The sequence below is a fragment of the Schistocerca serialis genome, chromosome 3, assembly GCF_023864345.2.
Source record: "Schistocerca serialis cubense isolate TAMUIC-IGC-003099 chromosome 3, iqSchSeri2.2, whole genome shotgun sequence".
Classification (NCBI taxonomy): Eukaryota; Metazoa; Arthropoda; class Insecta; order Orthoptera; family Acrididae; genus Schistocerca; species Schistocerca serialis.
Window position 1 is genome coordinate 326,106,373 of NC_064640.1, and position 16,058 is coordinate 326,122,430.

General features: G+C 41.3%; 1 protein-coding gene across 1 annotated transcript in view; it reads left to right on the forward strand.

Annotated features, from left to right (window-relative positions):
• Nucleotides 1-16,058, forward strand: part of LOC126470809 (uncharacterized) — a 574,426-nt gene that overhangs the window by 227,793 nt on the left and 330,575 nt on the right. The window contains exon 2 of the mRNA XM_050098820.1: nt 2,813-2,887. The gene's annotated coding sequence lies outside the window, so the exon portion shown is untranslated. The remainder of the gene's footprint in view (nt 1-2,812; nt 2,888-16,058) is intronic.

A 16,058-nucleotide genomic window follows, 5' to 3' on the forward strand; every position in this document is an offset into this window, starting at 1 on the left:
ATGTTACAACAGATGCTCGAAGTTAGCACCATCACGATCCACGCATGCCTGACACCACGGATCACTGACTACCGGACACGCTGGAACACACAAGGAGTTTCTTTGGTTGTAGCTGCACAGACGAATTTTGAGACGAGATCTATTTCACACTCAAGGGGCTCGTGACACATGAGAGATTTCATGGCTCCCCACAGAAAGAAATCAAGGCCCAATAAATCCGGTGCACGTGAGGGTCAGGGAACCGGTCCGCCACGCCCAACCCATCGAGGTGTGAATGATCTGTTCAAATGCCTATGAACAGAAGGTCCAAAATGAACAGGCACCCAGTCATGTTGGAACCACATGCTGCGCCTCGCATTTAGTGGAACATCTTAAAGCAAGCTGGGAAGAACCTGTTTCAGAGTGGTCTGACAACCCGTGGCTGTCAAGTGGGATGGTCAGAACTATGAAGTGACGCTGTGCTACGTAGTGTCGCACACCATGAGAGTTTTCTGGCGTTAACAAACGTTCGTTGTGGTGATTCAATACACCATCCATAATGAATGTGGCCTCATTAAGGAACAACACGTAAGCTGGGAAATGCACATATCGGTCACTTCGTTGCACAAAACACTTTGCGGAACGCACATATGCAGGACAGTCATCGGGGCGCTAAACTGCACCCTTGGGAGATAAAAGGCGTGTGAGGACGGCATTGAAAACACGATGGACACTGCTACGAAACGTTCTACGTCCTAGGCAACGGTATGTGTGCTGATGCTTGGATTAGTCTCCACGTCATGCAACACACTCTTTTTCCTAGCGACTAAACGCTCCGATAGTAGCCTGCTGTCACTATCCCTGCTATTTATTAACGACCAGAAATCGCACAAATTTCAATGCAGACTGCAAACAAATTATGGTGCGGTTGAAGCGTTCTCGATAAATGCGTCCAGCAACTCGTCCATTGCACTCAGCTATTCCGTACATTAAGTGTATGTCTGCAGGCTTACCGTTCGGATACAGTTCCACGCTCCTCGTATGCTGGCTAGCGCTCGACTGAGGAAATCCTTACGTTCCCTCCAGTACTCTCGTGTACAGCACCACCTATCGGCGTCCCTCCAGTACTCTTGTATACGGTACCGCCTGGCGGAGCACGACGACGTTTGTGGCCATAAATTGCTATGCAGTTATCAATCCTTATGATGTGGCCCACCTCCTCTAGAAGTTTGTCGCAACATTCCTGGGATACCCTGAAGATGGGAATTTACACGGTAGTGTGGTGTTATGAATGTGATGGATTGGGACATGTAGTAGGTCAGAGTCGGCTAGGATCTTCCTGGATGGTACCGTCGGTTTCACACAGAATTCTGAAACACAATTTTTGCTCATGTAGTATAACATTTACGAAGGACAGAAAACGCTCTTCCCTCCTACGATTATAATTCTCAGCCAAGTATCGTAGATAGAGCTCATTATGTACGTCCGCGATGTACACAATGCTACGGATAAGGCCGTTCACAAGAAAGCGATGTCTTTAGAATACACAAGAATTTTTGATATTACTTCGTTCCGCCTCTCAATAACTAAGCATACTTTTCTCTTCATGACAGCTTGTACTACAAGAGAAGAGTTAGGAGCCGGCCGGTGTGGCCGAACGGTTCTACGTGCATCAGTCCGGAACCGCGCAGCCAATACGGTCGCAGGTTCGAATCCTGCCTCGGGCACGGATGTGTGTGGTGTCCTTAGGTTAGTTAGGTTTAGTAGTTCTAAGTTCTAGGGGACTGACGGCCTCAGATGTTAAGTCCCATAGAGCTCAGAGCCATATGAACCATTTTTAGAATTAGGAAATTCTACAAGACTGGCTTGATTTGAAGACCTGTGTGCTTGACAAATAAAAAAAAAATCCTAACGTGATGTGCTTGTGCATACACTTGGTTTGTTAATCTGTGGTTCTGTGTTCAGGGAAAATTAAAGCACATATCAGTCTTGAAATGTCTGTAATACTTTTATTTCGGATGGAGTTTATAAAACAGCTAACAAACACTAAATTCGTGTAGAAGTATTTTTAGTAGTTGGGGACCCGCATCTTGTAGATAGGTGCAGAAAGTCATGTAGGCCAACAGTCAGCTCCTATAAAATAGAGTTTAATATGTCATCCATGTCGAGGCAATAAAATAAGATACTGTTCCCTATTCGACGAGGACGGAAAGAAGAACTGGCAATACTCCTGTTTAACGAAAATTTCTGATATTTGCCAAAGTGATTTAGGAAAACCGAGGAAAACTAATAAACATCAAGGTGGCCAGACGGGATTTGAATCCAGTTCCTCCTGTAACCGAGTCCAGAAGCATAAGTACTCGCTAGTTTCACCCAAGATAAAAAAATCTTAGCGGTTAGATGACACATTGTACGACAAAAATAAGAAATAAATAGTGGCAAGCTGTTTTTCTGCTGCAGGAAGTACATGTAAAACATGAAAAAGTCGCCCAGTGATTTGCATTCCACCTTAAAATGTATGACGCCCTTCTCTTTATAATGGACTGAGTCAGTCTGTGGGCTGTTTCTACATTACCAGAGCTGCCAGTGTGCAGCTGTGGATAGTTCTAAATGAGATAGCGTTGATAAATATCAACTTACGCTAGCCATGGTGTATAAATAGCCTCTGATAATGATGAGCGAGAGGTATCGTTAAAGGCTCCTTCCCTTATAGAGTACAGGCGGGCCACTAACGATGTATCACAAGTTTATAACTTAGGCCATACTGATTGTAACTATAAGATTCTAAAGGATCCTTTTAATTCACCTGTGCCCAAAGTTTGGTTTGTTACAGGTGCATACAAGATTTGTCGTCTTCGAGACCTGGGTGATCTTGCAGAAACTCAATCGAAATTTGCTATGTGAGAAGGTAATACCCTAGCATTAGACAAAATTTTAAATAAAGTAGGTTAAATTTGAATGCTTTTAACCCTTTCTAAGAAATTGCCCCAAAATTTGTTAAGATTAATTTAGTGAACTTCATAGGACTAAATTCGAAAGATAGTATTCACGATAGTAAATAACCTCTTTTGAAAAATGTTCAAAAATTAGAACTGATCAAAGATCTCTAGTAGGGGCACGATCACACAGAGCACAGTCCTAAAAATTCCGTTAAGATAGCATTATACTTCTACCGTACCTCATCTGCAAGGATGATGTTCAGCTGTCGGTCCACATGTTTTTATGTGCAAACTGCTGCGCGAAAGCCGACGAGGGATGTGGGTTAATTGACGGTGTGCCCCGATTATTTCACTCGCGTCGGTCTAATGACGGCGCTTAATGAAGCTGCTCCTCCAGGGGGCCGGGAACGACGTAATAACGAAAGAACGCCAATCCCTGGCCCATACCTTGTAATTGCTTGTACTGAAAACGCATGTGCATGCGTTACATTACAAGTTATCTCGCCGTAAACCTCTGAAACTGAAACGATTACCAGTGTGTGGGCAGCTTTGTAGTCGGATTCGCTTTCTCTTCTGAGGACAAGTTGACAGCTACGGAGATAATCAAAACACCATAATGGGTACGATGCCACAAGTAGTCCATTGTCCTGCCACCATCTGTTGTATACGAATCTTTTTTAAGTTCCTATTGACCACCTGGAGTTACGGAAAAACCGCAGTTCCTCTCCTTTTTTTTGTTGTTTCCTATTCTTACAGTACTCTTTGATCGCTTCGTATGTTGATTTTTTTTTCTCGTGACCATGTTGTTTCTTTCTTCACTGAAAGACTCCTAACTTTGGTATTTTATTCTTAAAATGCTTCTTCCCGTTGTTTTCGAGTGTTTCATACTTTTTCTCTCTAATTCTATTCTTATTTCTGCAATTCGTAATGTTGTTGACTTTCTTTAAGATAATATAATTTTTTTTATTTTATTAGGCACTTATTCGGGAAAGGTCTCCAAAGATATTTGAAATGTTCTTTTTATGTTTCAAATTATATCTGTCATTTCTTTTCTTTGTTCTTTACATGTTATCCTTTTCTGGTAACATTCCCATTTTTCCCACTTCTAACGTGTTGGTTCTAGTACTTTTTCGATATTATATATCGATATAGATTCTGCAGCCTTTTATTATCTTTACTTGTAAGTGTAATTGACAATTCGTAAAGGTAGATAGCTCATATTCTTGCATTTAATTTTGAACAGGGACATACTTGCAGATTTTGGCTTAACATCTGTTGTATTATCTATGAGTTTTGTTCCAAACATCAAAATATTAGCCATTATTCTTACCGTTGGTACCCCATCATCAGTTCTGTGACGTTGTATGTTAGCTAAATAATGGCCTAAGAATCTCGTTTCTCGCATTGCTGAAATGTGGATATCGTTTTTTCATAGAAGAGCATCTCATTCAATCTACTTTCCAATTATCGTAAGTGAATTTACAGTTTTCGAAAATTACTTTCTGCTGAACTTACACTTTGAAAATGTTTTAGCACTCTTCCACACCGCAGATGTTGGAAGTCCCCATCATCCTCGATCCCAATGAATTACATGATGTAATGGTGGATTCCTCATCTGAGTTACCACCTGATGTAGTGTATTTATTTTGTGATTTCCAGTTGTGAAATGTAAGAACAGGAAGTGTACTCTTGTAAAACTGCTTTTAGATTAATTACTTGAAACAGAACAATGTATCATCTATTCAGTCGCTCAGAGTTTATGTTGGCATCGATATAGAAGATGGCAGAGAGAACGCCGAAATACGGAATCCAATCTTCTGAAACAGTTTCACGGCGTAAGATCGTATTACAGTTACTCCATTTAGTTCAAATGGCTCTGAGCACTATTGGACTTAACTTCTGAGATCATCAGTCCCCTAGAACTTAGAACTACGTAAACCTAACTAACCTAAGGACATCACACACATCCATGCCTGAGGCAAGATTGCCGGAACTCCTTTTAGTCATCGGACGAACGCTGAAATGGCGATAATGATACAGTGATAGCTGAAAGTCGATAAGAGTCTAACAGTGTGGGTATGTTCTCTTGGGAAATGTCTCGTGATGTAACTCTTGGGCCTGAGAGACATTACTGTCCGCAAAAAGCAACTGATATGCATATCCACATACTCCTTCTTCGCAAGTCGTTCGATTCACGTAATCGTCTATCCCTCTCTAAATGTTTCTAACAATGATGTGACCCAAGTGCTTCATTCACTCTTACCATGTAGCACATGTCAGTTCGTGCTCATATGTGCAACTCAAAGCTTACTAGGTAACGCATAGGCTTAGAATAGTGTTTTTATCCTGGGCGCCAGCTTATGACTTCGAAGTCACCGTGTTTCTCCAGTAACTACAGGCGTCTGTGCTGGGCCCCAAAACATATATTATGAGTTACGTTACTATAATATGATACGGTGTTTGTTGCCATTTAAATTTGGAGCATAGATGGCACGATATTTTCACTGAAGTGACACCACAGTATCTGCCACAGTCAGCAAATACACCTAAACAGTCCTGAAAAGTCCACAAAAAAAAGGTCTATGCTTACCTACAGCCGGCCGCGGTGGTCTCGCGGTTCTAGGCGCGCAGTCCGGAACCGAGCGGCTGCTACGGTCGCAGGTTCGAATCCTGCCTCGGGCATGGATGTGTGTGATGTCCTTAGGTTAGTTAGGTTTAAGTAGTTCTAAGTTCTAGGGGACTGATGACCACAGCTGTTAAGTCCCATTGTGCTCAGAGCCATTTGAACCATTTTTTTGCTTACCTACACTAAGGTGACAAAAGTCATGGGATTCCAACTAATGTCGTGTCGGACCTTCTTTTGCCCAGCGTTGTGTGCAACTCGACCTGGGATAGATTCAACAAGTCATTGGAAGTCCCATGCTGAAATATTGTGCCATGCTGCCACTATAGCCGTCCATAATCGTGAAAGCTTTGAAGGTGCAGGATTTTGCGCACGAGCTGACCTCTCTATTGTGACCTATAAATGTTCGATGGGACTCATGTCGAGGGATCTGGGTGGCAAAACCATTCTCTCGAACTGTCCAGGATGTTCTTCAAACCAATTAAGAACAATTGAGGATCGGAGACATAGCACATTGTCATCCATAAAAAATCCATCGTTGATTGGAAACATGAATTCCACGAGTGGTTGAAAGTGGTCTCCAAATAGTCAAACACAACGCTTTCCAGTGAATGATAGGTTCAGTTGGACCAGACGACCCAGTTCATTCCATTTAAGAACAGCTCGTACCATTATTGAGCCGCCACAACCTTGCTCAGTGCCTTATTGACAACTTGGGTCCATCCATGACTTCGTGAGGCTGCGCAGCACTCTAACCGTATCGTCAGCTCTTACCAACTGAAAGTGTGACTTACCTGACCAGGTCACGGTTTTCCAAGCTTGTAGGATCCAACCGATGCTGTCACTAGCCCAGGAGCGGCGCTGTAGGCGATGACGTGCTGTTAGCAAAGGCCCTCGCGTCGGTCGTCTGCTGCCATAGCCCATTAGCGCCACTGTCCTAACGGATACGTTCGTCGTACGTCCCACATTGATTTCTGCGCTTATTTCACGCATTGTTGTTTATCTGTTAGCACTGACAACTCTACGCAAACGCCGCTACTCTCGGTCGTAGCGATGGTGTATGCGACGTCGTGCTTGCTAAATTCGGTTAAAACATGTACGCCCTAGCACCTTTCAAAGTGCAAAACCACTAGAATTTTCACATTTTGAAGGAGCAACCTTTATTATAATTCTTCTCGATTCGCACCATATTCCTCAATATCTGTTTTGAGAATATACATAGAAACTCAATAGGTAAAAATAAGCGGGAGATTAAAACGTTTCCACTGGAAGGTCTTACAGTCTAGAATCGGTATGCTAATCAGGCAAAATCGCCGTGAAATTGAGGCAATCGTCCCACCGACACACCGGGCTGAAGATACGCGCTTGGTAAAATACCGTCTCCTGCTGTGTGACGAAGTCCGTAACTAACTGCTGCAGATCCTCGTCCGACAGCCGCGCTTGGTAGCCGAGCGTTTGGTAGCCGGGCGGTCTTAGGCGCCTTGACGCGGTTCGAGCGGCTCCCCCCGTCGGAGGTTCGAGTCCTCCCTCGGACACGGGTGTGTGTGTGTTGTCCTTAGCGTAAGTTAGTTTAAGTTAGATTAAGTAGTGTGTAAGCTTAGGGACCGATGACCTCAGCAGCTTGGTCCCATAAGAACGTACCACAAATTCCCAAAATTTCCTCGTCCGACAGGAATCATCGACCCTTCGAGTCCTCTTTTAGGGGTCCGAAGGGGTGATAAGCGCATGAGGAGAGATCATGACCGTAGGGTGAGTGCTCGAGTATTTCCCACTTGACTTGGTGTATGGATGAGGCTGGCCTCCCAGATGGACCGGCGTCTTGTGCTGAACTTGGCGCCCCATTCCACAACGGTGGTTTTCGACAGAGATGCTGCCTCATACACTTTCTTCATTCTCCGATAGATGTCTGCCGTGTTTGTCCTGCAGCCAAGAAAATAGTAACAGCATGATGTACCTGTTTGAACGCATTTGGTAATAACGGTGCCTTAGTTCACGTTTCCGCATCTACCGTAGGCACATTGGAAAGACATGAACGCCACACTAATCCGTTGGCTACATGTCGGTGCTTACATACCCGCATCGTAGTCGCGCTACGTTGCACATACGCCGCAGCAACGCCCTCAAACGGAAAGTTTTTGAACGCTTGTTTTTGTGTTAGATTTTTCAGTGGATTTGGAGTTGCAGATATCAGAATTTTGCGTATAGAAGTCAAATTATGAAAGTAATTATGCGTACACAATTTGCGACATTGCTGACATTCTTTATGGAGGCTGCGACTCTAGTAATGTAACCGGCCAATTCTTCCAGTTTACCTTTGGTCTATCGACATAGCATACAATCTCGGTAACAGAATATTCTGCGGAACAGTTCCGAGGAAGTGCAATCCCAGTAAACTGATTATAGATAACACGTCATCATGTACTCACAACGAGGGAATGCTGGGATTGCACCTCACCAATAGCATTTGGATTTTTGTGATACTACTAACATGAATTACTGAAGTTTTTAATGCCGAATAATCCTAGATAAATCAACACCGACAGACTTTATTGTTGGATATTACTACGTTGTCTGTTAACTTCTTGAAGCGTAGTGGCTGACCACCATTCTCCATTGTAGCAGTTGTTAATTAAACGTGGCATGCCAAGCTCACAAGATTTTTACTACACTTCTCTTTGTTGAGTAGGACATTCTTCACAAACGGTTCAAGTGCCTGTCATGGTAATATATTGTGTATATCAATCTTCATTTTGTTATTTGAAGACTGGAAACGGAAAACGTTCTGAGTGCCATTTTTTTTCACAAAACGAATTTTTCGTGCTATTGTGTTCTCGATAATCTGTTGCATGTCCATAGACTTGCTCCAAGTGCTAAATCACGAAGAAAATGTTTCAGGCATTCTTTACTAGATCGCGCATGGTCTTTGTGCCAAGTAGTGCTTCCGTCAGGAGCCGAAGTGCCATATGCCGAGATCTCCTGCATTTCACATGAGATGATGTGAAGAGATACCATAGAAGTTTTGGTGAGTGGTCACAGCTTTTTGAGCCGCAACGTAAATTTCGCAATTATAGAGAAACGAAAAAAGATAACAAGGCCATTGTTCCACAAGATGTGCACAAGACTGTTGAGTCAGCTAAATCTATGGACCCATTCCAAGTAATTCCAAAGCGTACAACTGACTTATTTGATTTTAAAGATGCTGCTGAAATGCTGTTGTCAATGCATGCGTGTAAGATTTCCAAATGTGTGATCAGATTATCTTATAGTCATCCATCTCAAATAGCTGAATAAAATTTCTCACTCTGAAACATCAGAATGGAAAAATATCAAAGTAATCGAAAGAGGCAAGACCATGGCATACGTATACCATGGCGTACTTCGTCTGAAAGACTATTCGTGTTTATAGACAGCAAAAAAGAAAACCTTTTGACGACGTTGCCATTTCTCCCTCAACAGCTCAGTGAGTTTTACAGTAAAGTTTGCCAAATCTGGTCCGAAGAGTGCAGTTATGTAAGAAACAGAAGTCAGTACTTCGAGATTTTTTCTTGAATTTAATTTTGATATTCTGCTGCAAAAAAACTGAAAGAAATGAAAAATGGTTTTTATTGAGTATAGTTCTACGAGAAGTAGTTAAAATGTTACTGTTGTGTTACTGTATTTGTATTTTCAGAAATAAAACACAATGCCTGTGTATTAATGGCACTTAAAACAGACACCTCCTTATTGGCACTTAGAACGAGTCAGTTTCCTCTTACGGCTCATAGCACGTTCTCAACAAATTATCTATTTTCTAATTTGTCTCATTATTTTTTGCAGTGATAAGGTAGGCAGCATAGTTCTGTGATACCAGAATACCTACTAAAAGATTTGGATACCAATAACTTACGTACAAAAACAGGTACGTTGTATTTTGATTCTCCTGAAAAACGTGGATTTCAGACTTAGAACCTCTCCCATTTCCATTCTTAATTTGTGACTGAAAGGAACACTGCAACAATTTCAAATACTCATTGTGGACTGTAGACGTAGTACCACTTATGCTGTTTCACAGTGTTATGACCACCATGTAGTATCATTTCTGAGTTTCAAGCAAGCACGCAAGATTACAATTTTAGGTCTGGCCCTCATCGAAGTATTAAATGTTGAATTCTGCTTAAAGCGGAGAATAACAGGGGAGCAAATCGAAAATAATCAGTCCAAGATACTATCACGGTATTTCCTGATAGGATTTTAAGAAAGCTACGAAAAAGTAAATAAAGAAACCTGACGTGGGTTTGACCCTCGCTGCCCCGAATCTTAACCATTCTGTTGCGTCGTGGCCGTTATTAGTTTTCGACTAGTTGTCTCGTATCGTGTAACATTCACATTACAACTCTGAAACGTTTTATAATATGAAAAGGTTTTCTTTATTTGGTCTATCAACAGTAATAATCGTGCGCGATAAATAAATAAGGTACACTCGAAATCGTGACCATTTTACCGATTTTAATTTGTTCTTCAGTATAATATATACTGTGTAAAATACTGTCATGGACGCTGTCAGCGTGCTGACCATGTTATAAGGCGTATGTGCTGAGCACTGCTCATTGTCAATACAATAATTTTATGATTTTGATCCAAGCGGTTACTTAATGATAAATATTGAAGTTCTACAGAAGTTCCGTTTTTACAGAAAATTGAAATTCTGAATGTCGGCTCCTTAGCTTATAAAATTGTAAACCAAATTCAAAAGCTAGGAAAGCTACACTTAATGTTACGTGGGTGTCCATAAATTGCTACATGGCAACGCACTCTGCACCTGTCTAAAGTACACAGTGTACCCATAAATCCTGCAGCGTAGGAAAAAAATTCTGAGTCAATAAACGAAGTGACATCGTATGTCTTTTACTCTAATTTTTCTTTCTCTCCCTTCTCTTTTCCTTAGTGTGTATGTGTGTGTGTGTGGGAGAGGGGGACTGAGAGGGAGATATGGAGTGAGGGGTGGGAGAGGAAGAGAGAGAGAGAGAGAGAGAGAGAGAGGAGGGGATGGAAGAGGGGGCGCAGGTAGGAAGGGAGACACATAACGCATTTTTGTTTGTTTAGCTAGGGGGGCTGATTGAATTTCATTAAAGAATAATAGCAGGAACACTGCTGGTAGACAACACGTCGCTATAGAAGGGAAATCAGAACAAAAATCTGTCCAAAATACACCGGTCTATTGGTGGTACCTGTAAACAAATTATTAGACGTTTGTTGTCAGAAGATATTATTAGGATTTAGTAGGTCCAAGGTATTTTCTTATTTGTTAAGCATTTTGTTTGCCTGGATCGGTGACGTACTAAAATCAGTACCCAGTTGCACACAACCTCATTGTCTTAAATATAACAGCAGCAGATTTATTCCTTTGGTTTGCCAAAAGTGAAAGCTTCTCCGCGAAAAATAACATACGTATGGTGGCTTTTGTATTTAAATATGTCACTTCCCTCCTGCGTGCTGTCATTCTCCCTCACCTGTCTACCCTGTCGGTTCAAAAAGTTTCGAGACTGGATTAATAAAGATATAGAGAGAATTTAAGACGGTTGTTTTGATGTTTTAGATGTTCTACATAGCCTCCCCTACCTGAGTACAACACACGGAACCGAGCGGTTCTAGGTGCTTCAGTGCGGAACCGCGTGGCTGCTACGGTCGCAGGTTCGAATCCTGCCTCGGGCATGGATGTGTGTGATGTCCTTAGGTTAGGTAGGCTTAAGTAGTTCTAAGTCTAGAGGACTGATGACCTCAGATGTTAAGTCCCATAGTGCAGGTTAATATAAGCACCTGAAACTGCCAGAACCATCTTTCTTCTGGATGTTGTTCTACTCGAGTCTCACATCGGTTGGAACATCGGTTATGTCGATGAAGTTTTGACCCTTTATGTGAATTTCTTGACTCTGTCATTTTATGATAGGTTCCTATTGATAACACCAAGTCTCGTCACGTGTGATGATTAATTATCTGCATTTTTCACTTCAATCAAGTTGCGGCAGTCATCCACGCGTGGTTGTTATTGTTCGTAGGTCAAGGTGTGCAACGTCTTCAATACTTCGTTTATTTTTTGTGTCCATTTATTTGCCTTCGGGCCGCGCCCATTCTGCTATCTCAATAGTAACGCCAATTACGACGATGCAAAAGTTAGGACAAAGCAACACTAAGTCCCTGAGAGGAGAAAATTCTCCGACCCGGACAAGAATCGAACCCAGCTCCCCCTCGCTTAGCAATCCGACTCTCTGACAGCGGAGCTACCGAGGCATACAACATATGACTTACAGATGTTGCTCTTCTGCGATATGTGACACAACAACTGACTGGTCGAATGCATGTCTGTTGTTCATAGTCGTTAGGTCCAGCTGTCACGGTTGATGCTGCGCTGCCGTCGCTCATACTCCAGGAATAAAATTAGTCTCGAAAGTTTTTGGATGGATGGTGTACACTCATGACAGACTGACTGAAGAGTACTGGAAAAAGACTTCAACCTCTGGCACACAATCTATACGTTTTACCACGTGATTTTCATAAGCGTCTGCCCAACATCACTAAATATCAAGTGATTTCTGAACGAGTTACTTAAAATTACAACGACCAGTTTCGTGCCCCATTTTTGTCATATCCGAGTTCATAACCTGCCTCCGCTGACCTGGACGTAGAAGGCACATATAACCTCAAGTTTGCCTTTTTAGTAAAAGAGAAAAAATTACAAGCGCAGTTGTGGGTAGGGGATATTTGCAGAAGACGAAAGATTTTGTGAACAGATGCTACTATTGTGTGATTAGAGAAACACTCGATCGAGGACCACTGATGTACAAGTACAGAATGCACATTCAGATACCACCTCATACAACATCGTACATTATTTTTTAATCCTAAATAAAGTTATTTGTGGTCTATCGTGCAAATAGTACTGTAAATATAGAAAAATACATGTAAATGGGTAAATGTTCACCACTACGAAACTGCATGACGGTTCTACAAGTAGTAGCAAGTTCCTTACTGGTAAAGACGATACTGGTACCACAAGACAGTAGCTTTTAGCGTATGAAGTCAGAAGACGTGGAAGGAACATGAAAATGATCTAGGTAAATATATAGAAAGACTGCAGGGTCACGAACATGTTCAGCAGACAAATGGATATGCTAGAAAATGTCAGTGCAGTAAAAACAAGGAGAGTTACATTTCTGATAACCCCATGCAATAAATGGATTCTCATAACGCTGGTAAATTATGATAATTACCGTCGAATTATGAAAGCCGTGTTCAATTAAAACATGGAGAAAATTGCTCTGAGCACTATGGGACTTAACATCTGTGGTCACCAGTCCCCTAGAACTTAGAACTACTTAAACATAACTAACCTAAGGACATCACACACATCCATGCCCGAGGCAGGATTCGAACTTGCGACCGTAGCAGCCGCGCGGTTCCGGACTGCGCGCCTAGAACCGCTAGACCACCGCGGCCGGCTAAAACATGGAGAAATGCATGGCAACTGACTAAGACTTTTGAATTTAAATGTTTGGCAGGTCTTTCAAATGATGGAAGTATTTTTGTAATTAATTAAGCCAGTTAAGTTTTTTATTTTTCGTTGGCAGTAAAGGACAATAGGGAGTAATTTTTTTTCTTTTTGTGCTTCAGTGGTCGACGCTACACGAGAGATGTTGTACATGAAGGAGTAGTTTACCGCTGAAATTTCGAGAATTTGTGTTGCAAGATTGAGCCGAGCGACATATTACTTTTCTCACATACGTCAGGCAAAATGAACACGACGAGCAAATCGGAGGAATTAGATCATACAAAGAGGTTTGCTTACAGTCTTTCAGTCTTTCGTTGTACGAAGTATTCGCAAATGGAGCAGGCAAGGGGGGGAGGGGGGAGGGGAGAAGTGATTGTCGTTCTGGAAGAACTCTCCACCATACATTGTAAGGTGGCCTATTGGTTATACATATACAAGTAGATAGCTTACACGTATCTCGATCTTTCTGACTTTTTGCATGGAATATCTTCCTAGGAATATTCTTAATAGCATTTCGTGTATCATATACTATCTGCTGTGTTCTTATCTGTTCCTGTACTGCTATTTAATGGCAGTTAGAGATTATTTTCTGTTACTTGTATTGTGTGTGATCTTTGTTGCAACCATCCAAATGTTCCGCATTTACGTTTCTTTAAAATTACATGGTTTCCTTCTTCTCAAATTGTCGCTGTATGTTTCTTTCCTCAGATAAGTAAGTGACTTATTTAAGCCTCTGGTACCATCTAAAAGTCTCTTTATAGCGCAATAGTGTTTTGGAACCTTGAATTTATGGTAGAAAAAATTATATTGCAAGTTCTAAAAAACAACCGAAACCATAAAATGCTAAGGCCTTTTTCCTGTTGATTAAGCTTTTGATACAATAGTTAAACAACTTCAAAGATGTGCATATCTGAATATGTGAAGTTTTCTCCCATATTCTGGAATGAATATTTTAAGACACTAACTGAGTTGCTATTAAACAAATCTGTTGTGACAATACAGGAGCACAGGTCAATAAGTAAGCAAAATTAAGAAACGCAATGTTTAATCTAATTCCGAACACAGAAGAAAATATCGCTAAACCCACGGGCAGATTGTGTCCATCTGAAAAATGGGAACAGTTCCACATGAAAAGAGGAAGTACATGAAGGAGAGTCACCCAGTTATATTCCGTTGTAAAGCAGCTTTCAACGAGAGGGAGAAGATAAGAAATACGTGATAACACTGGAAGTGCATAAAATGTCCAGGGAGATGACAGTATTCATGAACCTAAGACAAACCAGCCATATTGGCTTAAGAGTCACTATAATTAACTATATATCCATCTGGGAAAGAAAACAGGGCTGCATGATACAGATGGCAGAATTACATAAAATTAAAACTTATATGGTTATTCCGTTCCTATACCTCTTTACATCTGATGGTTTTCACACAGTTTTAGGCTAGCTACGATATTTTATTTGCTAATATTTCCTGGGTGTCAATTTAACCATTATGAAAGAGCAGTTAGCTTCCATGAGCAGCTGCTTTTGTTAGCTGTGTGACTCTGTTGTCGCAAACACACACTGTAACGGTGCCCTGCTGCATTGCCAGCCTCTTTTGTTGTACACAAAACAAACGCTATCGTCCGCGATGCACCTTCGCGTCCGTTAATAGGTGAGGCAACAGAACTAATGTGCTAGTGGAAACTAACAGCTATGTTTCCACTATCTAATGAAATACCTGACGCTTTACGTATTGCAATAAGACAGAGAAATACCAACGTCTCATCTTTGCGCCTCAGTTATGATAACATTTTAGAAGAAATGAGACGTTGACCCTTCTTTTCAATAACAGCTCTCAGGAATATCTTGTGATTTTGCTCGCTGTATCAAATGTATCAACTTTAAATAATAAATAAAAGTCTCAGTGCATGATACACAGTGAGTAATGACGCTACGCAATGATAAGTCCATGTCGAAAACATGTAAGATGTAATGTATTTTCTTCACTTCCAGTATTATTGCAGTAACACAGGAAACTCAGTTCGCCATTCATATTCAATAATTTTGACATGAGATACGTCACTGAGATTGCTGTTTCATTACTTTCTGAAACACGAAACATTTTATTCTGAGTCGACCTTTTCAGGAATCATTCATCTCAGTACTATTTACAAAATTAGAATAAAGATTGACGCCCGTCCTTGCGCAATCGATAAATTATGAATTCCTGTTTCCGTAGCTCAGAAGCGTTCAGGTTCAGTGTTGGTGCTTTTATTCCGTTCCCATACGTAACGTAATTTCTTCCCCTGTCAACAATGATTGGATCTAAACTGCACATAATCGTAAATTGTTGGATGAGCTTGTTCATAAGAGAACAGGAAGGAAAGGTACAAATCCTTTAACAAGAAGGGAGAAACATTAATGTTCAATGTCTCATTGACGACAAAGTAATTACGGATGTGGCTCAAAAGGGAATTGGACCATTATGGGCAAGAAAATCAGCCTTTAACTTTTAGTGGAACTATGAGGGAGGACAAAAAAAAAAAAAAAGTAGAGCGGAATAACGTTGTCGATTGCCGTGGGCAGTGTAGTAAACATTTCTACCGCTAGGCGAGTATAGCGCAACACATTGCCAGTTCAGTGCCGCCGGTGTTGTCGACCTGGCTGGTTCTGATCATATGCAGTGATTGTTTTTGCTAGTGTTGTTTTGTTCTTGTTTCTTTTCTTAGGATGGAAAGTTTAAGAGGACAACGTAGAGTTGTGAAGTTCTGTTTTCTACTCGGTAAAAATGTTGCTGAAACTGTTTTAATGTGTTAAACAACTTACCAAGCTGACTCTATGGGAAAACTCAAGTGTACGAGTGGTTTGCACGATTTCAAAATGGCGACTTGTCGATTGATGACAAACCTCTTTCTGACGGCTGTCAACTGCCAGAATCGACGAAAATATTGCAAAAAAAAAAAAAAAAAAAAAAAAGTTGAGATCTTGAGCTCACAGACCGTCAACAG